This window comes from Perca flavescens, chromosome 6 (assembly GCF_004354835.1).
Source record: "Perca flavescens isolate YP-PL-M2 chromosome 6, PFLA_1.0, whole genome shotgun sequence".
In the NCBI taxonomy this organism is placed as follows: Eukaryota; Metazoa; Chordata; class Actinopteri; order Perciformes; family Percidae; genus Perca; species Perca flavescens.
The window spans coordinates 14,633,840-14,659,275 of NC_041336.1; the positions used below are offsets into that span (position 1 = coordinate 14,633,840).

The 25,436-nt window shown below is 40.7% G+C and overlaps 1 long non-coding RNA gene across 3 annotated transcripts in view; it reads left to right on the plus strand.

Moving 5' to 3' along the window:
• LOC114556500 (uncharacterized) overlaps positions 1–22,217 on the plus strand; it is a 51,094-nt gene extending 28,877 nt beyond the window's left edge. For 2 of the 3 annotated variants that reach the window (XR_003692690.1, XR_003692691.1), the window contains exons 2-6: positions 1,619–1,701; positions 1,908–2,055; positions 2,378–2,722; positions 10,358–10,489; positions 13,025–13,884. This is a non-coding gene — a long non-coding RNA (uncharacterized LOC114556500). Of the gene's footprint in view, positions 1–1,618; positions 1,702–1,907; positions 2,056–2,377; positions 2,723–10,357; positions 10,490–13,024; positions 13,885–22,015 lie in introns of those variants that run through there. The other variant, XR_003692692.1, reaches the window with a different exon arrangement.
• The last annotated feature ends 3,219 nt before the right edge of the window (positions 22,218–25,436 follow it).

Below are 25,436 nucleotides of genomic sequence, written 5' to 3' on the forward strand. Positions count from 1 at the left end.
AAATAGTTGAGTTGCCTGGCTGTTGATCTCACTTCAGTCAGTAAAACACTTTTTCCAGACAAATAATCATAAAGCCATTAACTGCTAGCCAGTCTTTATTAGAACTATGTGAACTGTATTTAACTTGGATGTAAAAAAGACTTATCTACTATGAGTGTACAATATGATGCATTACGGGGTGTGAAAGTCTTATTATTTCCTTCTGCGGCTTATCAACTTCTATTTGTGCTTGAGTTTGTGATTTCCTTTGCTCCCCAGTGAGACGTTCAACAACCCTCAGAGAATGAAGTGAACTTATGTCTTACAGCTTTATGTTCTGGTCTGTAGAGGCTACAGTTGGTAGAAAATTTGACCTTTTCTGCGATAGAATTCTTGAGGTATGATTTTTGATCATAAACGCAAAATGGCAGCTTCAAAAGAAGCCTTGCTCTTTGATTTTTGAGGAGCTGCAAACTGACATTTACCATTGATGTTTTATGCTAAAGAAATGTTTCTGTTGTAGCTGCACTAGAAACATCTCCATTTGAGGTCACCATGTCTATTTTTAATGAGTTATTTGCGAGGCAATATATAACAGCAAACAATGAAAAGGGCACAGCCATGGAAGGTAGATTTCCAATTATAATGACAGACCTCAGGGTGTGTTTTTCTTTAATTAATTACCATTTGAAGACTGTGGTGTTATAATGACAATTTTGACAATAGTTTTGACCCTCCTAATTCATACAGTGCAGATACTGTATGTAGACCTGCAGGTGCCTTACAACCACAACCACATGTCTCTTCTCCCTAAAAATAACAACCTGCTCAAGATTTAGAGGAACTGCACAGATGGTGGTATACTATACTAGCCACACGGGACAATTAGTATGTGAATTGATGATGATGTGGGCTCAGCACTAATTGGAGGCTGGTAAATGAATGTGATATCTCCCTCTGTCTCAGTGGGCAGCAACATCAGGTAGCACTGTTATAAGTATATTTCCATAACCAGCCCTGGCAGAATGTAATGGGTTGATCATATGCAATGTGCAGCCAGTCTGCACCTCGGCCACCAGCACTAATCACACACACAAATTGCATTAACATTGCATTATGATCTTGTTTTAAAGTAATTGAAGTGCAGCAGTATGTCAATGTACTTGCTACAGTATGAAGCTTTGGAGTTAGTATAAGATTTAAAGCAAGTGTTTTTTTTATTTATTTGTCTGGATGTTTAGAGATGACACTGCGTTTTAGTTGCAGACTTAATGAAATCCTCCACTCTCAATTGAAATTCTTGACTGCTGTTTGAATAAATGTGTTGTGGAGGTGGAGAAAGTTAACAGGTTGGAGACAACAAAATATCAATTAATTTTCATGCTTCGGTGTATCCTTAGCCTCACGGCTTTTTTTCATTAATATACCATTCACTAAATCTATGTAAAGAATTGTGCTCTTAATGTGCAGAGATGGAAAAATGTTTGCATGTGTTTACTGTATGTTTATCTCCTATTGTAAATTGCAACTTAAAGGGACGAATGATTTAAAATCAGGATCTGCCACTGAGGAAGCTCTCGCAGAGCCGTGTGGCTGCAGTTAAAAGGTAATTTCAATGCAATTTGTATCATCTGATCAGGCTGGGATGTTGCTGAGATCTGGTCTGGTTGTGTTTACCGCCTTTGTGCTCAGATTGCTGTTGGATCTTCAAAAGGTGACAAGGTGAGTTTAGATCACACCAGTACAGTCTGAATGACTATGGCACACTGGCTGAGTTGTTAGCACTATCCCCTCACAGCAAGAAAGTCCAGACTGAAGTGAAGTCTGTGGAGTGTTCTTGCCGTTTTCATGCTTTGGTTTCTTTCCACCCCGAGAAATGCCCGTTATGCCAGGATCAGACTACACTATTCTTTTGTCTTTCACAACAGACTAGACCAACCTAGTGCCATACATTCTTGCTGTGTCTTTGACGAAAGAGTGGCAACACTACAAGTATGACACCGACCAGCCCCCAGACCGATTATCGCATGATGTCGTCAAGATTGCGCGAGTTCATAAGTCAATGTGACTTCATAGGTACAAGTGCTGAATTGTTTAAATCTTCTGCAAATTCATTGTAATTCCTTACATAATGCAGTGACAGTGTTGCAGTTATAAAAGTACAAAAATGAATGCCTATACCACCCCACCATGTATTACATGTCTTGGAAAGTGTTTTAAGTAAGAATAATAAAATGCATATATGAAGTTATTACAAGAGAAACATGCTAATGTTTAATTAATAATTATAATACTATTTTTACTATTATTTTTACAGTGAATATTGTAATGTGCATTATCCACAGTTGCAAATAGTACATCCACTCTACTAACCTGATGCCTTTTCATGTGCTGGCAGTTGAGCCTCATGGGAGGTCTGGCCCAAGGAAGCTTTCTTTTGATGGAGCATGCAGGCGTTTTTTTTTTTTGCTCGCAGTCCCCTCCAGGAAACCAGCAGCAAGGAGCAGTAAATCAATAGCCACGCAGTGTGGGTAAATGACAACCCGTTTAGTTTGCCGGCCTACTTCGTTTCACAACATGTGGCCTGGCCTTCTAAACCGAAGGCATGGTCTCGGGGAGAAAATATTTCCCTGCACTAAATCAGATTTGGCAGCAGGTGGTCCATGGAGTTGTGAGTGAGCTGCCTCTACACCTGCCAAGGACTATGGAGCCAGAAGAAATCACTCTATTTTTCTCCACCCAGGTGACTCTCCTGCACCTCCCACTGGTTCTATATATCAATGGTATCTGGCTGGTTTTGATGCATCATCCATTAGCATTGTAACATCTTCCAAATGATCATTTATATCATACCATGAGTGTAACTAATTCAAACGGCAAAACCAAAATACTATTTAGTAACTAGCGGTGTAACGGACCGTAGTTGATCCGTACGGATCCATTCGTTCCAACACCGGTACGTACAACAGTCTGTCGCTATTAGCTAAAAGACACAAACTAGCACTCGGTCACTGCTGTTGTCGGAAAAACAACACAGACGTGACTGAAGGTTACGTTAACTCAAAGGTACTCTAAGCGATTTAGGCTACAAGATTTTTTGTCACATACAGCAAACATCTCCTCACTATCCGCGAGCTGCCTGTCCCCTGAACACACTGTAAAGCAACGCTGTCTCTGTAGACAGCCCAGGGTCTACAAACGCCAACAAAAACAAACTGTGCCAACCTGCACCACCAAAAATAACAAACAGTCTTCCAGCGTTCCAGCCAATAACCGACAACAACAATTTGGGGATGGAGGTTGGAGGGTTAATGCACAGAAGGGAGGGTTAGGGGACGGGATGAGGATGAGGGAGGGGCGAACTAGCCTGGTTTTGTTTGAAAATACTTTGAACGTCAACGAGAAGTGCCGTCACCCAACATCGCTTAGAGCACCTTTAAAACTGGTAAACCTTGTGGTGCATTCAAAGTTATTGGAAAATACCCTTATCTGTTTGTTTGTTTTTGTTTAACCGCAATATACTGGTGAAAGAGGTATTGTTAAAAGTTATTGTTATTACATTTTTTTTTTATTATTTAAATTCCCCTCTTTTTTTGTGCTGATCCGCAAATTGATCTGATCCGTGACTCAAAACTGTGATCCAAACCGTGAGTTTTGTGATCCGTTGCACCCCTGTTAGCAACAGTATGTTGAAATGAAGTAAATTATTGAGTATATGTAAAACTACTCCCAGTGCTCTTTTGGAATTGGGAAAAGCTCATAGAACAATAATGCTGATTGCGTTTGAACTCCAATATATTTCTTGGAGTATTATTAAAGGTTGCTTCTTAGAGTAATACATTTATGACCTTGATCCATGTGCAGAATGAGTTTTGCCATGTGAAGTATGGATACAATTGGGTTCAAAGGGAGGATGAAAGAGTGATCTGTGCACATAAAGGCAACTCTCTGGCTTTCATGAGACCGCTGTACTATCCCTCTGGGCAAAAACCTGTGGCATGGTTGACAGAAGAAAAAATAATTCCCATCATGTTCTTATAGCCACAACAATTTGTCCTAAGCAGCAAAGTCATCCTGAGGAAAAAAACAACGATATAACGCTAAATGTAATATGAATTATGCATGTCAGGGGCAAAACTCGATTATACCGTTATTTATCTGATTGACTGGTGCTATGGCAGTGAGGTTCAATTTCCGTTCCTTCGCTCACACTTCATAGCCTCTTGATTTCTAATCTTTACATTTAAAAAAAAAAAAGTAGTCTTTTTTTCTCTCTCACTCTTTCCTCTAGACAGGCAGGTTGTATAGTCTAGTGGTTTTCGAGAGGACACTTATGAAACAATTTATTTCTCCCATAAACTCTGGATTCCATGTGGTCATGCACTGTAAATGTACCTTGTGGGACATAACGTCATGGAATTAATTTAGGTGGTTTCAAAGAAAATAAAAGATGATTACATTTGTCTGTTGTTTAAAAAAAGACAACAACAATCGTGTTATAGTTATTGTTAGCAAAATCCCCTGCAATGCCAACAAGTAGAACACGTGTATCCAAAAAGCCATAATAAAGCTTATTCCTCTGTGTCATAGACCTCAGTTGTCAGAAAACTATTCAAAGAAACATCATTGAGCCACACTTATACTTTAGGTGCTCTAAGCAATGTCACGCGTTTTTTAGGCTACAACATTTTTTGTCACATACAGCAACCATCTCCTCACTATCCGTGAGCTGCCTGTCCCCTGAACACACTGTAAAACAATGCGGCCTCTGTAGACAGCCCAGGCATTTTGGGGCTTAGGCCGTTATTTGAGGGATTTTTTATTATGTACTAGGGGTGAGAAAAATAATCGATTCTTAGATACATTGTGATTCTCTCTAGAACGATTTGATTATCATTATTGTCATTATTATATAAGTTAATAAACATTTTTTTTTAATGTTGTGATTTTTATTTAAAAGTTACTGTCTCCAGACAAGTACAAATCAGAAAACAGAGTGACTGAAAGAGGATGGGATAATGGACAACAACTTAGAGTTTAGGCAAGAGTGCAGAATAAAAAAAACACAAAAATGGCAGGAAGGAAAAAAAATTACATTTTGTTTATATACACATGATCTAATAAGACATACATAAAATAATTAGGCAAAATACATAGGCTGTTCATCTACTTTATCACATTACATCTGACCACCTCATGGTTCATGTTCTAAGAAACCAATTATCCACCTTTAAACATGACTGAGCCTCTGACTTGGAAGATTACTGTGAGAGAGGGTGACTTTCACAAGCATGTTTAAGGCTTAAGCATAGAATGACTACAAAATAAAAACCTCAGTAAACAAAGTATTTCATTAAAACTTGTGTGTGACAAATACTGTATATGTCAAAATCGAAGTTTAGTCTAGCTGCTTTGTCTGGGAAGTGATTACCAAACTGAGTAGCAAACTCAGATTTATATATATATTTTTAAAAATCACGCAAATCAGTTTGGAATCGAATCGTTGGCCTCTGAATGGGAATCGAATCATGAGGTGCCAATCGATTCCCACCCCTAATATCTACTGCCATTTTATAGACCAATCAATCAATTGATTGGCTGATTCATCAATAATGCAAATAATTGTTAGTTGCAGATCTATATTCCTTATGATTTTGTAAAATTATGAATTAGAGCTGTCAATCTTAAAAAATAAAACCATTTAAATTTCATTATTTTTTCAATATTCAGAATATATTCAAATTCAGTCTATAATTTATATTTACTCACTACTCATGCTTATGCATTGCCAAGGCCACTATCAGCATGTGGTTGTTGGTATACGTTCTGTCCACTAGAGGGGCTTCCAACATTATCCTTGAAGGGCACCTACGTCATGGCCTATTGCATTTCTGGCACACCGCTTCGTTTACATTTTCAACATTTTCAACCACGAGCACATTGCAACAAACCCAAATCCACAGAGAACCGTGCGCATCATCTAACAAGTATAGTGGCTCTGTTGTAAAGGCTAGCGGTTTTCGGTTAGCACACAGCATGTTAGAAAGTACAGCCGAGACAATGTGTCATAAACGGAGTAACATTAGTGCTAGCCACCATGCTAACGGCATTGATAACTATGCCAAACGGTGCTCTCAATATTTTTTAACATCACATTAATGAGAATACGGCTACTATATAAAGTCAAACAACTAAAGGGCAGCTAACATTAACCCTTGTGTTTTTTATATCAGAAATATGGGTTTCTTTACAACCAAATTGCCCCAAAATAATTTGGATACATGCATGTACGCTGTATGGAACCCATACAACATATACATCCATGCATCAATGTTCTTCGCAGGTAAGATTAATGATTACTTCCATTGAATTTTGGTTGTTTTATTTAATTTCATGGCATTTGAAAAAAAAAAATGTCTGTGATTCACTCAACATCCTCTGATCTTAACTATTGTATTACTCAAAATAATTCATAATATCTGCTTTTTTTCAAATAATTTTATTAGGTTTATTGACCATGAATAAAAAAAGGGACAAAAACGTCAAAAAGCAGGATGAAATTCCCCCAAAAACGCATTTTTCAATTTTTACCCAAAATGACAAGTTCATGGATGACGGTGAAGACAACACAAGGGTTAACATTAGCTGTCTCCATGAAGCTCCATTTTCATTTTTGCGCACAACCATGCCGAAAATCCAAATCTTGTTACTTTCCAGGTAATAACACAAATCATGCAGGCAATGCTGGACTGACATCTCATAGTAAATACCAGCATACAGGTTAACAGGACAACAGGACGTTGGATGACTTTGACATTACACTGCACACAACAGACTGCACAGTTATCCATCCATCTTCCATCCATCCATCTTCGTCCGCTTATCCGGTGTCGGGTCGCGGGGGGAGCAGCTCCAGCAGGGGACCCCAAACTTCCCTTTCCCGAGCAACATTAACCAGCTCCGACTGGGGGATCCCGAGGCGTTCCCAGGCCAGGTTGGAGATATAATCCCTCCACCTAGTCCTGGGTCTTCCCCGAGGCCTCCTCCCAGCTGGACGTGCCTGGAACACCTCCCTAGGGAGGCGCCCAGGGGGCATCCTTACCAGATGCCCGAACCACCTCAACTGGCTCCTTTCGGACGCAAGGAGCAGCGGCTCTACTCCGAGCTCCTCACGGATGACTGAGCTTCTCACCCTATCTCTAAGGGAGACGCCAGCCACCCTCCTGAGGAAACCCATTTCAGCCGCTTGTACCCTGGATCTCGTTCTTTCGGTCATGACCCAGCCTTCATGACCATAGGTGAGGGTAGGAACGAAAACTGACCGGTAGATCGAGAGCTTTGCCTTCTGGCTCAGCTCTCTTTTCGTCACAACGGTGCGATAGATTGAATGCAATACCGCACCCGCTGCGCCCGATTCTCCGACCAATCTCCCGCTCCATTGTCCCCTCACTCGCGAACAAAACCCCAAGGTACTTGAACTCCTTCACTTGGGGTAAGGACTCATTCCCTACCTGGAGAAGGCATTCCATCGGTTTCCTGCTGAGAACCATGGCCTCCGATTTAGAGGTGCTGATCCTCATCCCAACCGCTTCACACTCGGTTGCGAACCGATCCAGTGAGTGCTGAAGGTCGCAGGCCGATGATGCCATCAGGACCACATCATCTGCAAAGAGCAGCGATGAGATCCCCAGCCCACCAAACTGCAACCCCTCCCCACCCCGACTACGCCTCGATATCCTGTCCATAAATATTACAAACAGGATTGGTGACAAAGCGCAGCCCTGGCGGAGGCCAACCCTCACCTGAAACGAGTCCGACTTACTACCGAGAACCCGGACACAGCTCTCACTTTGGTCATACAGAGATTGGATGGCCCTGAGTAGAGACCCCCTCACCCCATACTCCCGCAGCACCTCCCACAGTATCTCCCGGGGACCCGGTCATACGCCTTCTCCAAATCCACAAAAACACATGTAGACCGGTTGGGCATACTCCCAGGCTCCCTCCAGGATCCTTGCGAGTGAAGAGCTGGTCCGTTGTTCCACGACCAGGACGGAATCCGCATTGTTCCTCCTCAACCCGAGGTTCGACTATCGGCCGAACCCTCCTTTCCAGCACCTTGAGTAGACTTTACCAGGGAGGCTGAGAAGTGTGATACCCCTATAATTGGCACACACCCTCTGGTCCCCCTTTTTAAAAAGAGGAACCACCACCCCAGTCTGCCACTCCTTTGGCACCGCCCCAGACTTCCACGCAATGTTGAAGAGGCGTGTCAACCAGGACAACCCCTCCACACCCAGAGCCTTGAGCATTTCTGGACGGATCTCATCAATCCCGGGGCTTTGCCACTGTGTAGTTGTTTGACTACATCAGTGACTTCCGCCTGGGAAATCGACGACAATCCCCCGTTATCCTCCAGCTCTGCCTCTAACATAGAGGGCGTATTAGTCGGATTCAGGAGTTCCTCAAAGTGCTCCCTCCACCGCCCTATTACCTCCTCAGTGTAGGTCAACAGTGTCCCATCCTTACTGTACACAGCTTGGATGGTTCCCCTTCCCCCTCCTGAGGTGGCGAACAGTTTTCCAGAAACACTTTGGTGCCGACCGAAAGTCCTTCTCCATGTCTTCTCCAAACTTCTCCCACACCCGCTGCTTTGCCTCTTTCACGGCAGAGGCTGCAGCCCTCCGGCCCGCCGGTACCCTGCAACTGCCTCCGGAGTCCTCCGAGATAACATATCCCGGAAGGACTCCTTCTTCAGTCGGACGGCTTCCCTGACCACTGGTGTCCACCACGGTGTTCGTGGGTTACCGCCCCTTGAGGCACCTAAGATCCTAAGACCACAGCTCCTCGCCGCAGCTTCAGCAATGGAAACTTTGAACATTGTCCACTCGGGTTCAATGCCCCCAGCCTCCACAGGGATGCACGAAAAGCTCCGCCCGGAGGTGTGAGTTGAAAGTCTGTCGGACAGGGGCCTCCTCCAGACGTTCCCAATTTACCCGCACTACACGTTTGGGCTTACCAGGTCTGTCCAGAGTCTTCCCCACCCCTGACCCAACTCACCACCAGATGGTGATCGGTTGACAGCTCTGCCCCTCTCTTCACCCGAGTGTCCAAAACATACGGCCTCAGATCAGATGAAACGATTATGAAATCGATCATTGACCTTGGCCTAGGGTGCTCTGGTACCAGGTACACTTATGAGCATCCCTATGTTCGAACATGGTGTTCGTTATAGACAATCCATGACTAGCACAGAAGTCCAACAACAAACAACCACTCTGGTTTAGATCAGGGAGGCCGTTCCTCCCAATCACGCCTCTCCAGGTGTCTCCATCATTGCCCACGTGTGCGTTGAAGTCCCCCAGCAGAACAATGGAGTCCCCACTGGAGCCCCATGCAGGACTCCAGTCAAGGTCTCAAGAAGGCCGAATACTCCGAACTCCTGTTTGGTGCATATGCACAAACAACAGTCAGAGTTTTCCCCCACAACCCGCAGGCGTGGGGAGGCGACCCTCTCGTCCACGGGGTAAACTCCAACACAGCGGCGCTCAGCCGGGGGCTTGTGAGTATCCCCACACCCGCCCGGCGCCTCACACCCTGGGCAACTCCGGAGAAGAAAAGAGTCCAACCCCTATCCAGGAGTATGGTTCCAGAACCGAGACTGTGCGTAGAGGTAAGCCCCACCAGATCTAACCGGTAGCGCTCCACCTCCCGCACCAGTTCCGGCTCCTTCCCCCACAGAGAGGTGACGTTCCACGTCCCCAGAGCCAGCGTCTGCCGCCCGGGTCTGGTCCGTCGAGGCCCCTGACCTTCACTGCCACCCATGTGGCATCGCACCCGACCCCAACGGTTCCTCCCACAGGTGGTGGGCCCATGGGCTGGAGAGATGGGAGCCACGTAGCTTGTTCGGGCTGTGCCCGGCGGGCTCCGTGGCAAACCCGCCACCAGGCGCTCGCCCGGCGAGCCCGCCCGTCTGGGCCTGGCTCCAGGCGGGGCCCCGGGCTTCCTCCGGGCAGGGTCACCCATCTCTACCTTGCTTCTTCATTGGGGTTTTTGAACCATTCTTTGTCTGGCCCCTCACCTGAGACCACTTTGCCTTGGGAGACCCTACCAGGAGCACAAAGCTCCAGACAACACAGCCCTCAGGTTCACAGAGACACACAAACCTCTCCACCACGATAAGGTGATGGTTCACGGAGAAGACTGCACAGTTATTAGTTTTATATTATTGTAAGAGATAATGTCAAGTAGGAACCTTTTTTGGCATCCTTCACTGACAGTAAGGGGACTTGCCACACTTATTAGAGTGTGGAAGCATTGTCAAATTGCTTTTAGGAACCTATGGATGCCTAAACTATTGCTCCCCAACCTTCCCCAGATTATTCAACCTCGCAGTCCTATTGCTGGCTCAAGATAAGATGGAGAATCCATGCAGTGGAGGCTTATCTGAACTTAGCACACACTCTCAGGAGTATGGGATTTCACTAGAAATTCCATCACCACACTTCAGGTATGACCCAATTAATGTGAGAATTTGCTGCCTTTCCCTTTCACCTCCTGCCACATCGATAAATGATAAGAACTTTCAATAAAGGCAGTTTAGGAATTTTTCACAGAAAATATTTCAAAAAAATATAAATTTAAGCAAGGAAGAAGAAAATTATTTCATGTGCTTACAGCAAGCCAGTGCAATTATTCAGCCAAAGATTGTTTGTTAGCCAAAAGACCACCACTCTCTAGTGCTGAACTAATACATTGACATTGACATGTAGAAGCCTGTAATTTTTATCATAGGTACTCTTCAACTGTGAGTGACGGAATCTAAATCAAAAATACAGAAAATCACATTGTATGATTTTTAAATAATTTGCATTTTATTGCATGACATAAGTATTTGATACATCAGAAAAGCAGAACTTAATATTTGGTACAGAAAACTTTGTTTGCAATTACAGAGATCATACGTTTCCTGTAGTTCTTGACCAGGTTTGCACACACTGCAGCAGGGATTTTGGCCCACACCTCCATACAGACCTTCTCCAGATCCTTTCGCGGCTGTCGCTGGGCAATACGGACTTTCAGCTCCCTCCAAAGATTTTCTATTGTGTTCAGGTCTGGAGACTGGCTAAGCCACTCCAGGACCTTGAGATGCTTCTTACGGAGCCACTCCGTAGTTGCCCTGGCTGCGTGTTTCGGGTCGTTGTCATGCTGGAAGACCCAGCCACGACCCATCTTAAATGATCTTACTGAGGGGAGGAGGTTGTTGGCCAAGATCTCGCGATACATGGCCCCATCCATCCTCCCCTCAATATGGTGCAGTCGTCCTGTCCCCTTTGCAGAAAAGCATCCCCAAAGAATTATGTTTCCACCTCCATGCTTCACGATTGGGATGGTGTTCTTGGGGTTGTACTCATCTTTCTTCTTCCTCCAAACATGGTTTAGACCAAAAAGCTCTATTTTTGTCTCATCAGACCACATGACCTTCTCCCATTCCTCCTCTGGATCATCCAGATGGTCTTTGGCAAACTTCAGACGTGTGCAGGTCTACAATTTTATCCCAGATGTCCTTACACAGCTCTCTGGTCTTGTCCATTGTGGAGAGGTTGGAGTCTGTTTGATTGAGTGTGTGGACAGGTGTCTTTTTTACAGTTAACGAGTTCAAACAGGTGCAGTTAATACAGGTAATGAGTGGAGAACAGGAGGGCTTCTTAAAGAAAAACTAACAGGTCTGTGAGAGCTGGAATTCTTACTGGTTGGTGGTGATAAAATACTTATGTCATGCAATAAAATGAAAATTAATTATTTAAAAATCATACTATGTGATTTTCTGGATTTTTGTTTTAGATTCCGTCTCTCACAGTTGAAGTGTACCTATGATATAAATTACAGACCTCTACATGCTTTTGTAAGTAGGAAAACCTGCAAAATCGGCAGTTTATCAAATACTTGTTTTCCCCACTGTATGGTTGTTTTTTATTTTTAATAATTCTCAAATATCAATATCGGTATCCGCTTGGGTTTTTGCAGTCCAACAACCTCTACAGAGTGGTGATTCCTCTCTTTTGAAATAATCTGATTGATGTAAATTATTTGATTCATGTTATTTTCATTCAATAAGAGCATTCAATACTGAATTGTGGGATAAAATGTAATTCAAATTCATTTGAACCTAATACAAATAGGACTGACGTCTGGATCCAAACATATATTGTGTATATTCAGAATAGCCTGGCAGCATTCAATTAAATTCCACATAACTTCTACAACACTCCTCCTTGATTAAATTAGCATATGTTTAATGTTTTGATATGTTTAAAGTACTTTAGGGATTGATACATACTGTATCTTTGCTATGGTGTTGTGGATTTTATAATGGCTACACATGCAGATTAAAATAGGCAGGCGCATGTTACTGATTGGCGCTAGAGGAATCTGCATCATTAATGAGTGGCGCAACTGTTAAACATTAAAATACTAGATAATGCTGCTGTACACAGTGCATACAACTTACTGTATATCCTCTTGCTCAGAAGATCTAAGTCTTTGTTTTCTCTAATTATGGATTTTCCCCTTCCTCAGAGACATGTTAAACAAAGTGGTACTTAAGACTTGGCTCGACCATCTTTGATGTTTTTTCTGCACAGTGTGATCATTATTGACATTAGTGCTAATCTGGGAGCAAAAGCTGGAGCAGCTGCCTGGAAAAACCAGAAAGGATTACTGGCACTAAAAGAGTCCCAGAGCTTGGACAAAAATGCCATGACTGATGGTCAGAGCCTGAAGCAGACCCAACACACTCTAATTAGCTAAAATACATACTCTTTGGATCCAAAATTGAAACAATGACAAAAACTGTGTCCTAACTGCACCATGTGCTTCGCCAAAATATGTTCTGACAAACTCAAGACCAAAAAACTTGGACAGACAGCAGTGGGTGTAGTTTAATGTACAATCTGCCTGCTGCTCACTTTAATATTGTTAATGAGATGGAGGCCATTCACCCTCATTCATTTAAGTTATTTTTGCCTTACATGTTCACATTCAGGGTCATGAGGTCTGGAGCCAATCCCATCATGCACTGAGCAGAATCCAGCATAACATGTACAGTATGACACGTCGCTGTTTTAACAAAATCTTTCTTTGTATTACTTCCTTGGATACCTCTTTACTTTGTGTGTTACAAACTTGGATACTTCTTTACTTTTTTGTAAAATCTCTGTAAGTGGTTGTATTATACTACCATGATGTTTTTATTTTTCATGCACAGATGCACCGTTTGTGTGTGTGTGTGCGTGTGTGCATTTGCACCCATGGATAAAAGTTAGCCTAGATGCACCTAGTATCGTAACAATCAATGCCAAGTAGAGGAGAAGTGCACAAAAGAATTAGACAGCCAAAGGAAATGAACCAAATTCAATTTCAGCCTGGGCCGCTCAAGCTGTCTGCCACATAAAGCCAAGACTTAATATGAGATGGGCACCAGTGTCATTATTATTCAGACCTGATGAGGCGCCTTCTATTTAATGGAACCTTTCAATTTAGTTCACCTAACAACAATTCTTGCTTTATGAAGCTGGTTTGCCTCAGTATTTTGATTACCCGCTATTTGAAACCAGTGAAGGTTGGATAGATTGAGAATTTTGTGATCTTGTGGGGTGTGTGCAGATGGTGGTTATTGATTTATTTAAATAAGAAATATGGCTTATTTCAAAAGGCCCTATGTGTTACTTGTATGCTAAGGGACCTGAATAAGTAAAGTGATGAGTCACTTGGCTGCCATATATTCAGGAAATTGGTTTGTCGTAGTGTAACAAAAGGCTTGTCTGTGGCACATAATTGCTTTAGACCTGCAACTTTGACTATACACACACACACACACACACACACACACACACACACACACACACACACACACACACACACACACACACCAGAAGAAGTGTGTTACAGGCTTTAGGCCTATACAAGGATGTCTGGTGACTTGAAAGGTGGTGTACTTCAGAGCTGATAAAGTGATGAAAGTGTTTGAGGGGGTGTTTTAATAGACCAAGAATCTTTTTGCAATAGTCCGATATTTCAAATACCTCGTCTATAAAACCTCACATGAACACTTTCCATCATAAAACCAGTGATTGTAATTGGGTAGCATCCAATTAGAAACTTGCACTGACTCACCAAGAGGAGAAATGTTGCCACCAGTTCCAGTGTGTATGGATCGTTGGATAATTTAGATTGCATCTTATTGTGGATAATTGTCTCTCACCACATTTGCTCCTGACATAAAGAAAACAGCACAGGGCTAATAAGCTTGCAGAATTAATGTATATCCCTGTTGTGCTTGTAAATCTTTCCCTGGTCATAAAATACTGTATGTGGCTACATCAGGTTTTCAGGAAGTCAAACAGCTCAGTAACTCAGCAGCATCTTGACACTTACTGCTATACTTGCGGCAGACTCTATTCAAATGTGTCATTCTTGCTTTCTGTTCTGCTTCACAGCATTTCAATAAAGGGTCAAAAATAATTCTGTTACCAGCTCTTTGGCTTTGAGCACCAATTTTCCTTGGTAATGATGATGTCTTTAAGTTATTTTACTGGTTCAAGAGCATTTACCATTTCAGATCCAGGACAAAGAGCTGCTAAACAATGATTGAAAAAGGACAGAACGTAACAAACTTAAGTCTCTTTGTTTTCTTACAATAATTTAAGTCTAACTTAAATGCAAACTTTCATTTTGACATAGTTCTAAAGAAACTGCATTGGACATAATTGAGCTATTTGGTCAACCCTGTGTCCTAGAAATTACATTAATATAAGTTTGCAACAGCAAATAAGTTTAGGGAGAAACGTACAGTAATGCCACCCAAATTACTTTTAACAGAAGAGGCAAGCATTTTTAAGGAACAAATCTGCCAAGTAGCAACATGTCTAAATTTACTGCATCTGCAAAACTTCCACTGGCTATATTATAGCATAAGACAGGACGTGTTTAACAATTAACCAAAACAAATTGCAGTGAATAAAGGTAATTTCTAGGAAACTGGGCTGGTTTGGCAAATACAGTACTTGAAAACAGTCTGAATAGATTGGAAATAGAATTCACCAAAATACTCCATTTGTGCAATTCTTGTAATCACACAGGTCCTGCTGTTTTATATTTGCATAAGATGGGAAGACCACTTCTGACAAAGCTCATGCGATCATTTAGTCTGGACTCAGTAATCCCTTACATTAATAAGTAGTGAACAGAACTGTGAGGACTTAATTAAGTGTCCAAGCCTTTGTCTATTTGGGGGTGGAGTGTCAAACCCCCTTATTCACTTATGTAGTCTGAGTCTTAATGCACTATGTCATGCCAAGAACCCCGAAAAGAAAACCTGCCGGAGGGGCAAGACACTCTAACTGAGCTGCATGCCTCTCTGCAAACCAGTCATGACAAGCTCCCCCCGTGCTGCAACCATGAGACAAGCAAATTGGAAGTCATGGCACCAAGTTCAACATTTGACAGGCGCAAGAGGTCAGGACCTCAGCTCAAGGCACTTGTTTACAGTAAGAGTGGAAACCAATTCAGGCTTTGTTACACTCTGGCCTTATGGGTAAATAGCTTCTAGTTCTGCTGGTTCTACACACATCTAGTGTACATGTGCAATATGAACTGTATGGTGTTCAATCTGCTGAAGAAAAAAGGTTTCTTGAAAAAAATATGAAAGCATTTACTGTTTTTCAGGTAATACAGTCTGTGTTGTTACATGAAATTGATTTTTTTCTCAGCCTATTTTGTGCAGGTAATTGTTAGTTGCACTTTTAATATAACTGGCTGTATGCTTTGGGCTGCTAGGAGTCTATATTGACAACGTTCCACTAGTTCAGGTGCTGCCAGAAATTTCGCTGGATGTCTTTTATTTTCGGCTGGATGTCTGTCAACTTCCGATTTCTCTGTGTTGGCATTTTAAACTCTGGTGGATTTATGAGGGCTATGGTTAACTGCTCTTTAGATCTCTGCAGGGTAAGTCCGGACAGCTAGCTAGACTATCTGTCCAATCTGAGTTTTCTCTTGCATTTCTAAAACAACTTTTGAACGTACACGTTCCACCAAAAGATGTTCCTTCCCGAGGCTATTTTGCAGAGGCACTGTCATTTTGTTCAGCGCTAAGTGCTGCCCAAGACAATTGTTATTGGTTTGGAGTGGCGCTATGCAGTTTTGGCCATTTCTTTGCTGTTTTCTTGCAGGTTTCTCTATAGAGCTCCCCCTACAGCTACTTGTGTCTGACTCCTCGCCCGGTCAGTCTGCCGTTTCCTCTTTCTCTGTTCCTCCGACAATGCTTTCCTAGCTTTCTGCTTCTTTTTTTACGGCTCAGCCATGACGATGGTGTGAAAAACTCCATCGCTACCTTGTTAGCCGGTTCCTGAATGGGCGTATGTGTGCAGTGCTGTGAAGCAATTCATTACATCGTGAGACCTGATATCACGCGATACTTCCTGACGCTGCAAGGTCAAAGTTGCAAGGGTGGTTTTTCCACTCACAGGCGCTAGGGGGAAGCGAGACGACCACCATTCAACTCGAAAAAAGTCATATAACCATTCCATAGACTCCGAAGCTGTTCAGTTAAACTAAAAAAACTGCATAGTTCCCCTTTAAAGAAATGCCAATAAACGCGAGCATGTTTTTCTCCCATCCTGGAATGCTGTGTGGACTCGCCAGACCCTCCTCCGCAGCGCTGTGGAGGAAGGTCTGGCAATCCGAGACTAGGCTGCCAGTAATGCATACAATGTTTTAAAAAACCAACAAAAAAACCCCAAAATATTGTTTTTAAAGAGCCATGATTTAACTTGAAACACTGGACCAAAACAAGCTTAATTGCATGCAGTTGGACTCAGTCACAGATTTAGCCTAGTTTATAGAGTAGCCCTGGAGTACTATAAACAGCAAGTTGCGGTAATTGCCTGTTCATTTTCTTTCTTAATTGCCTTGTAATACAAAATATTTTTCTTCATTAAATATTTTCCTTATCTAAGAACAACAGCCAGAACAGCTGCTTTTAAACAAAGCTGCAGCCAATAATTCACATTAATATTCATAGCAATTAAATACTCAACACCCTCACATCATAAAAATTAGAAGATGAATTGAATGGAAATAGAAATTACCACCAGGTTTCCTGCAATATATACTGTAATGTGCTGTTGTTAGAACATAATATGTACTACTGTTGAAACAATGGATTAATTAGTAATAAATGAACACAGTTTGCTGATGACACATTTTCAAATGTGTTTCTCTGTTTTAATATCACTGGAAAATTCAACACCTATGGGTGATGTCACTGTGTCTTCTGTTAACTTTGATATTTTATAGACAGTTCATGATTGATTCATTGTTTAATAAAACAAACGATGAACTGATTAATTGATTTTTCGGATAATCTGTACAGTTGCCGCTGGCTCGTCATGCACAAATGGTACCTCTCATAATTCAATTGAAATACAATAGCTGAGTAATAGTTTAAAACACTTGAAAATACATTCAATTTAAGCTCCATGATGCTTTATAAAAAAATATATAAATATAAGAAAATAAAAAAATACATTGAGGAAAGAACATCAATGGATGTCAGCCAAAGTACCCAGTCTGCAGGCAGACTCGTTTTTCATTAAGATTAACTGTGTAGCGGAGGCGGCCTATCTTTCTATGCCTCCAGCTGACACTTGTCCCCCTCCTACAGCAGTGGTGCGTGTGTTCGTGACTGTGTGCACATGCACATCTGTGTATGTATGTGTGTGTGTGTTCCAATGCTATCAAACAATGGCAGTGTTATCAGACATTGCCAACGGCATATGAACGAATCAGAGGGGAATACAGACCCAAAATCAGCATGTTCCCAAGGGAACAAAGAGTTTCTACTGCCAGCCAAAATATAAGGAAAGAATCTTGTTCTCTTGACCTGTTTTCACAAATAAAATGCCATTGTTTCTGATACAGTAAACCTTGTGTTAGATCTGCAGAGAAACATTGTCATGTAAAAGTTAGAACTGCTTAACTCACTTAAAAAAACAAAACAAGTCCCTGACAATGGTAAAGCCTAAAGTGATATGCTGACATTTTATGGATTGAGCTCTTTGTTCCATCTATTGTACAGTAGAATGGAAATTTCATACAGTATATGTTTCTTTAGTAAAATAGTTTGTGTATTACAGATTAAAGCTGCACTATGAAAACTTGTTCTGGCTACCACCTGCCGTGCTGTAACCATGAGACGAGCAAATTGGAAGTCATGGCACCAAGTTCAACATTTGATAGGCGCAAGAGGTCAGGACCTAGGGATGGGCGATATGGCCTAAAATCCATATTGCGATATACATTGCAGCCTCTTGCGATAATGATATATATCGCGATATATAAATTATAATAGAACCATTTCAGACCAGGTTACATAGACCCTAAGGAAAACCAAACTGCTAAATGTATTTTTTTCTTTTTTTTTTTAAAAGAGAAAGAAACATAGTATGTAGTTTTGAGAACATGTATTGTTCAAAACTGTAATTATACAACATAATGTTGCAGATAAATAAAATTCAAGTACACTAGTTGCAGAGACTTTGACAAAGAAAAAGCTTAAAGTATTGGGTGTCTTCTCTTTAGTGCAAACCATTCTAAAAGGCACTACACTTAGTAAGTTTAAGTCCTTGGTTCTTAAATGCCACCCAAGATGCAGAGAACAGGAAAACCTGGTGTCTCTTTAGTTAAGGAACAGACACTGTACTGAAAATACTTTCAGTATTAGGCAAAGATCCACAGATACTTGAAATAAAAACATATTTCAAACAAAGATTCTTACCTGCAGCCTAATGTAACACATTTAAGCACGCACGCACGCGCACACACACAAACACACACACACACACACACACACACACACACACACACACACACACACACACACACACAACAAAGTCGGGACTTTTCCCGGTGGCCCGGTCTGATAATAGTTATACATTGCAAGTTGTTAGCAACACCATCCGGCGTAAACGTCCCGGTACATTTTTTGGTCCCACTCTGCCGCTGCGCACACAGCTGTATGTTGAGCGGGGAAGTACAACGTCTGCAAACACCGGCTGCCAAGATTCCAATCATCCGTTATATAGTGAATTGTCAGGCTGGTGAAAGGCTCCATGGTACAGCTCGACCACAGGTCCGTTGCAGCGGCTTAAATCCAAACCAAGTCCAAATAATGGATGTTGCACCGGTCTTTTTCACCAGCTCCTAACAGTTATGATACACTAAAATAAATTAGGTAAAGTCTAACTAATATTTCTCAATACATTACACAACTGATTACTTATAAAAAGTAAGTAACATTACCTCTTGATTGTAAGCACTTACTACTTAATAATTGTTATTGATAATTGAACAATATAAGTAATTAATTACTTATTCAGGGAAGGTAAACTTTACTTTAAAAAAATATTGTCAGACACAGGAGATATTTGATCATGTCAATTTCTTTTAATCAGTGAAATGTTCAAAAAAATAAGGACAGGAAGAGGTACAAAAGAACCCTCTCCACTCTGCATATTCAACTGAAACAAGTTTCTTAAACCCTTCATATGTGGATTCCAGTTTGTTTGTTATACAAAACATGAAAATCTTACATTTGCAAAGCCTTATGGGATTGTTGAAGATAACCAGTCAGTCAGTCTGTGCCTGAACAAAAAACAGCATTTTCCACACCTCAACACCGTGTCCCTTTGGTTAAATGAATTGACAGCCTAGTACCAGTCAGAAACACACTGAGTTCAGTCCTTGCTCAACCAATATGTATCTTTTGAATAACATTGATCCATGAGATGATATGCATTATTTGAATGTAGTGAATTTCAATGTGACACTGCTCTTTGGGAGATGAAATTGTCTGATTGCATTGTACAGTGAGCATTCTTCAGCACCAACAGTAAATTCCCAGGAAACAGTCTGTGCCTGCATACGGTGACAAACAGTTCATCATTAGCTTACTTTTGAGGCTCTGGACCTTCTTGAGCAGCTTTGCTCTGTCAAGCACGAAAAGAGTTTCTGAAATACTTTAAGTATACTCAAGCTTCTTGGAATACTCAAGTTTGAGAGCATAGATCAATCCCATCAACAGCACACATGCCTTGGTTCGGTTTCCACACACGTTCAGAACTTTGTTTCCCTCCATCGCAATCAACGCATCTGCTGTATGCTCCTTGGCTGCAGGATTATGGATCACAAGCACCTTCATGGTTTAGTCCATGTTGTCCTCATTTTCATCCTTCATGTTAAAAAGAGAAACAAAAATATGCACTTTTAAGTTAAGGACAATAACAAGATACTATCCCAATACATTCATCGATCATGTTTTCTTGGTTAAGCCAAATCAACCCAAGTAGAGTTTGTTTTTAATAATCAGCACTTCATTACAATTCAGTGACAAATTAAAACTGTGACTTTATTGCCTATTTCTCACCTCAAATGTTTTTAAAACCCTATTTTAGTAACTGATTAGCAGTAATGTGAGAAAGTTTGCATAAAGTATGTTGGTTTAAAAACCTGCATTATTAATATAACCAAGTTACATTCTAATTTTAATTGTGGATAGACCTCCTGCCTCATACAAACTAAACTGACATTAGAAGGGGTGGCATGTCTGTCCCATAATGGTGGCTGTGCCAAGTATCCACAGTTTCTATGTACTATATATATATATATATATATATATATATATATATATATATATATATATATATATATATATATATACACACACCTCATTTACAGTGTATTTGTGTATTGTAGTTAGCGTATGCATGTAACAGAGATTGACCGGTTTTGCACTGCCCTCACAGTTGAGTTCACCCTTTTTTATCCACCCCTATCTCAATTGTATTGTATATTAAATAACAAACGGATTTGGTAAGATGAAAGCTGAGTAAGCCAAACTTTATGTAGCTAAGGTTGGCCTAAAATATATTTTCTCAAAAGCAGGTAATGTCGGGGCTTATCAATACTATTAGGTAACCTTACTGTATCTATCGGGCTACCTAGCTAACGTTAGGTGACATTACCTGTAATGTTAGCTAACAGTTAGCTTACATTTAGAGCCTACATGGTTCAGCTGTGAAAGCAATAACGTTACATTGTGACACTGTCAAATGCCACGACAGGTAACGTTAGCTAGTTTGAAGTAACGTAACTAACATCTCTTCCAACAATCTCCACATTGCTACGTTTTAGTAACATTAGAAGCTACCTTTCAACTCTGGCATTAGCTAGCTAGCTGGCACTCGGTAGCTTGCTAACTTTTAATGACAGACTGCCATTGAGTAACTTGTTAACAGCCTAGAGAAGCAAGCCAAATACACACTCTAAACCAACCATTAAATAACTTTATTACACACAGCCACCTGTTAAAAAGGAATTTTACCTTAGCTAAACCAAACAGCTTGACTCCAGTGTCCCGCCATACCAGTGAAACGATAGATCTTGGCCAAGAACCAGCACTGACGCATGTGCACTTTGAACTGCAGACTTATCATTTTGGGGTAGATTTTATTATATTTGTTTAGGCTGCAAATGTTACTGTTATAAAATATGTAATGTAGGTAGAATTTACCCATTATTGTATATTTGCTTACTGACTAATATATTTGCAGTAAAATTTAAACAATTTGCATGTGTTGTATTTACTACCCTCCAAAATCCGTTTTTACAGTGAGGGCATGTTGATCTTGCTTCGGCCTCAGGTGAGGTTGACTAATCAAAGCAAACAATTGGCCATCAGTTTCCACCAGTGGGATCTCAGCCTGCCAGTGTATATGTTAGCGAATACCCAAGACTGCTCCGGTATTGTGACAGCATTTGTTTCTCTAAAAATGTATTGTGCTAATGGACAATAGTAGAATATGAAGGTAAATTATGGGATACTGTTTGTTGTAGATGAGTTCCTTGTCAACATGAAACATGTCTTTTCACTGTTTACAGTTCAAGAGGATTTGTTTCTCACTTTTTTTTTCCTTTTCAGTAATTCCCTCAGGAGAGTTTCAATGGATGGAGCAAAGAAATTGCAGAAGTTACAAGGAGAGTTTTTCTCACAACCCTTCCTCCAAAGTCATTATAGTTCTGAGAGTTACACTGCCTGTACAAGCTCCAACTTGAGCACTTTGACACTACACAATGAGCACTTCTATTCAGAGGATATCCCAATTATTGTAAAAGAACCGGTCTGTTAAAATGATCCTCCCAAGAATTTTCTCAAACTTAACAAACGTATCTTCCTCTTTGACATACAGGTATGCTTGTATTTTGAACCTTTGATAAAAGCAAATAGCGTTTTTGAAAAGCATAATATTAGAAAGATAATTCCAGTTCCTGGATATTAAACATTTACTGGTCATCCATCTCCAAACTGTCTAATTTCAGTCATTTTGCACTATTTAAGCTAAAAGACATAGACTTGGCACTTGACTCAATTTAAAAGAAGTTTATTGAGGAATTGGACATTATTATTTTTCTTTCTGTTCATTAAAAAAAAATTTATTTCGAAAGTGGCTTCAGGAAATACCCCACAGATGTTTGCTCTTGCAGTTGTTTAGAGAAGTTTTGCAAATTTTGGTGTTGTCACACTTTTTTTTATCTAGTGACCATATGCTGAACATTAGCACAGAACCTGACATTTTTTTTTACCATCTTCACCAGACATCTCTTACATTTCTGCATGGCTGCAATAGATGATATAAAGCTGTTACTTTATTGTATTTTGTGTTGATCTGTGAGCATGCTGTAGGTGTCACTGTCATCTATTCTCAGAAAGCTACCCTATAGTTGGACAGAATTAAACTCATCATACCACACATATTCCTTTTTATATGTCCAGTAAAAGCACTCTAGCTTAATAAATACTAATGTTCTCCTCTGGATAATTGTGAAAAATGTTTACTCCCAGATCCTTTTATGCACTCAAAGTTGCTGCTACTGTCTGCTAATGCATGACTATTTATGCAATGTTAAAAGATGTGTCACAACAAGCAAAGTGATGGGTGAATGGAGTCCCAGCAAAAGCAGTGTCTGCTCTTTCTCTCGCTGCTTCTACATTAGCTTTGTTCCGAAGTCATCACAAATCAATGTACAAACACCATGGAATAGAGAGGATGGTTGCTGCTGTACTAGTCTTGCATTGCCAGACCTTAATCCACAGCGCTGCGGAGTAAGGTCTGGCCCCTTCACACATACACTCCTGGGTAGGGAAAAAAAAAAAACGGTCTGGGTTTGTTTCATGTAAACCAATCACAATAGTCATGGGTGATGCTTAAACTCCAGTCGCAGCAACTGTTGACCTGCAAAATGTTCTCGGGAAGGAACTTGTTTTGGTGAAACATTTGCATCACGCAAAAGAAAATGTTACATACAATATTAAATACACACAGTAACATGAGCTATTTAGATTAGCTTGATACATTGGTTAAAAGTAACTTGTTACTAGCAAATCCCCGCCAATCTGTCCCAAAATGGCCCAGTTAGATTGTAAATGCTGTAAATGTATTCCTTGTAAATCTTTATTCAACAATCATACCAGAACCAAGCAGTCCTGCATTGTTGCACAGTCCAAATTTTCTTCAAAACCATTCTCGGCGTGTAGCTTGCTAGCTCAAAGTTTGTTGTGGTTTCCCAAAATGCTCAGAGTTTTGCAAGGCGGTTCCGGCGATTACCCAGTAAATGAACTGTCGTCGATCCACACTAATGCTGTACAGATTCTGAGTAGATGTCTGTTTTTTTCTTATTGTTTAAATCATTTTAATTACAAGTGTGGATTGCTGATAAGAACTGAAAAAAGTTGTCCAGTGTTCTGAAAGATGACAAGAAAGCTTTGCTTTTGTTTCCTGAAAAGCCTCTTTGAACAAGCTACAGTACCACTTCCTGGAGCAAAGAATAAATGTCTCCATTTGCAACATTTTGTAGGATTAATGGAAGTTGAAACTTATGCCAGGAAAACACAAAGACCACTCTTTGAACAGGAAACAGATGATCGGAAGCACAGCAAGACAAGCAGACACCCTATTTGCCATATTTGCCACCTCATTGCTGTGAAAGACATTTACAGTACAGTATTTAGTTAAGTGTTACCACAGATTCTGGGAGAAAATGAAAACTTCACAAAGAAAATATAAACTTTGTTTTTAACAATCCTCACAGCATGGTAATGGTAGAATTGTCAGTTATGAAAGCAGTCAACTTTGCAAACAGAATTCAAGCTCACCAGGCTACTGGTTTCCTTGGCATGGAGAAATAAATAAAATGAACAGAAACTCAACAGACATTGAGCAACAGAGACAGATACATACATTTTATTTTGTACACTATTTAAAAAAAGGTTGAGATCCCACACAATGTCAGCACTGAATTTATTACCTCCACCATGTAGGCTATGTTTTTGGTTTGCTTTGTCAGATTGTAGTCGGTTTGTTAGTCTGTCAGCAGGATTATGGAAAAAGAAACTATTGGCCCGATTTTCATGAGACTTGGTGGGAGAGTGTAGCATCGGCCAAGGAAGAACCCATTAAAGTTTGGAGCTTATTCAAATCACGGGGGACAATAAACAAATTATTTTTCACTTTAATTAACATTGTGAGAAAGGACATTGGTGTTGCATTCATGTGGTGTTGGAATAATCAGAAAAACTATTTTCCGACAGGGAAAATTCACACTGCATTAACGTTGTCAAATTGGGCATGCCTTGGCAGAGGAATGCGCTCTCCGAGTGCCCTTCTAGTTAGAGTTATGTTTTGGTCATGGACCTTCATCAGGTAATACATTCACAATATGACACAACAGCTCTATACTTAAGCCACAGGTTCTAACAACCAATCAAAAGTGGAGCCAAATTTCAAACTCATTGAAACATGCACGGGCACGCAGATTAGTCAATCAATGGTTTCACACTACAAGTAGTACACTACAAAATACGCACCAATGTGCCTGCAAAGTCAGTGAAAAAGACTTGCTTGCAAGTAAACATGGATGTAATTAAATTGTTAATGATATCTGCTTGGCAAACATTTTATGAGGAAGAAAATGCATCCAACATGTTTGTTAGACCTCAATGAGTCACACAATACATTTTTGTGTGTAATCCTAAATGTAAACATAACTTTACAAGAAAACTCCACAAAACATCTTAATAATAAAATATTAGTTGTTTAAACTGAGTTCCAGTATAATGTTTTACTATATATATATCACAGGTATCTCTTACATTACGAGACTAAAAAAGCAGATTGACTGGCGCGTGAATGGTAAGAAAAGGGCAACTACATCGATTTGTATATCAACTTGTTGTGTGGCACATGACAAAGTCCTCTGTCATACCTTTCTGTTGATAGGGACACCGTTGGAATCTTTTTTAGAAGGGTAATGTAGTGGAAAATAGGAATCAGGAATTGGAACTT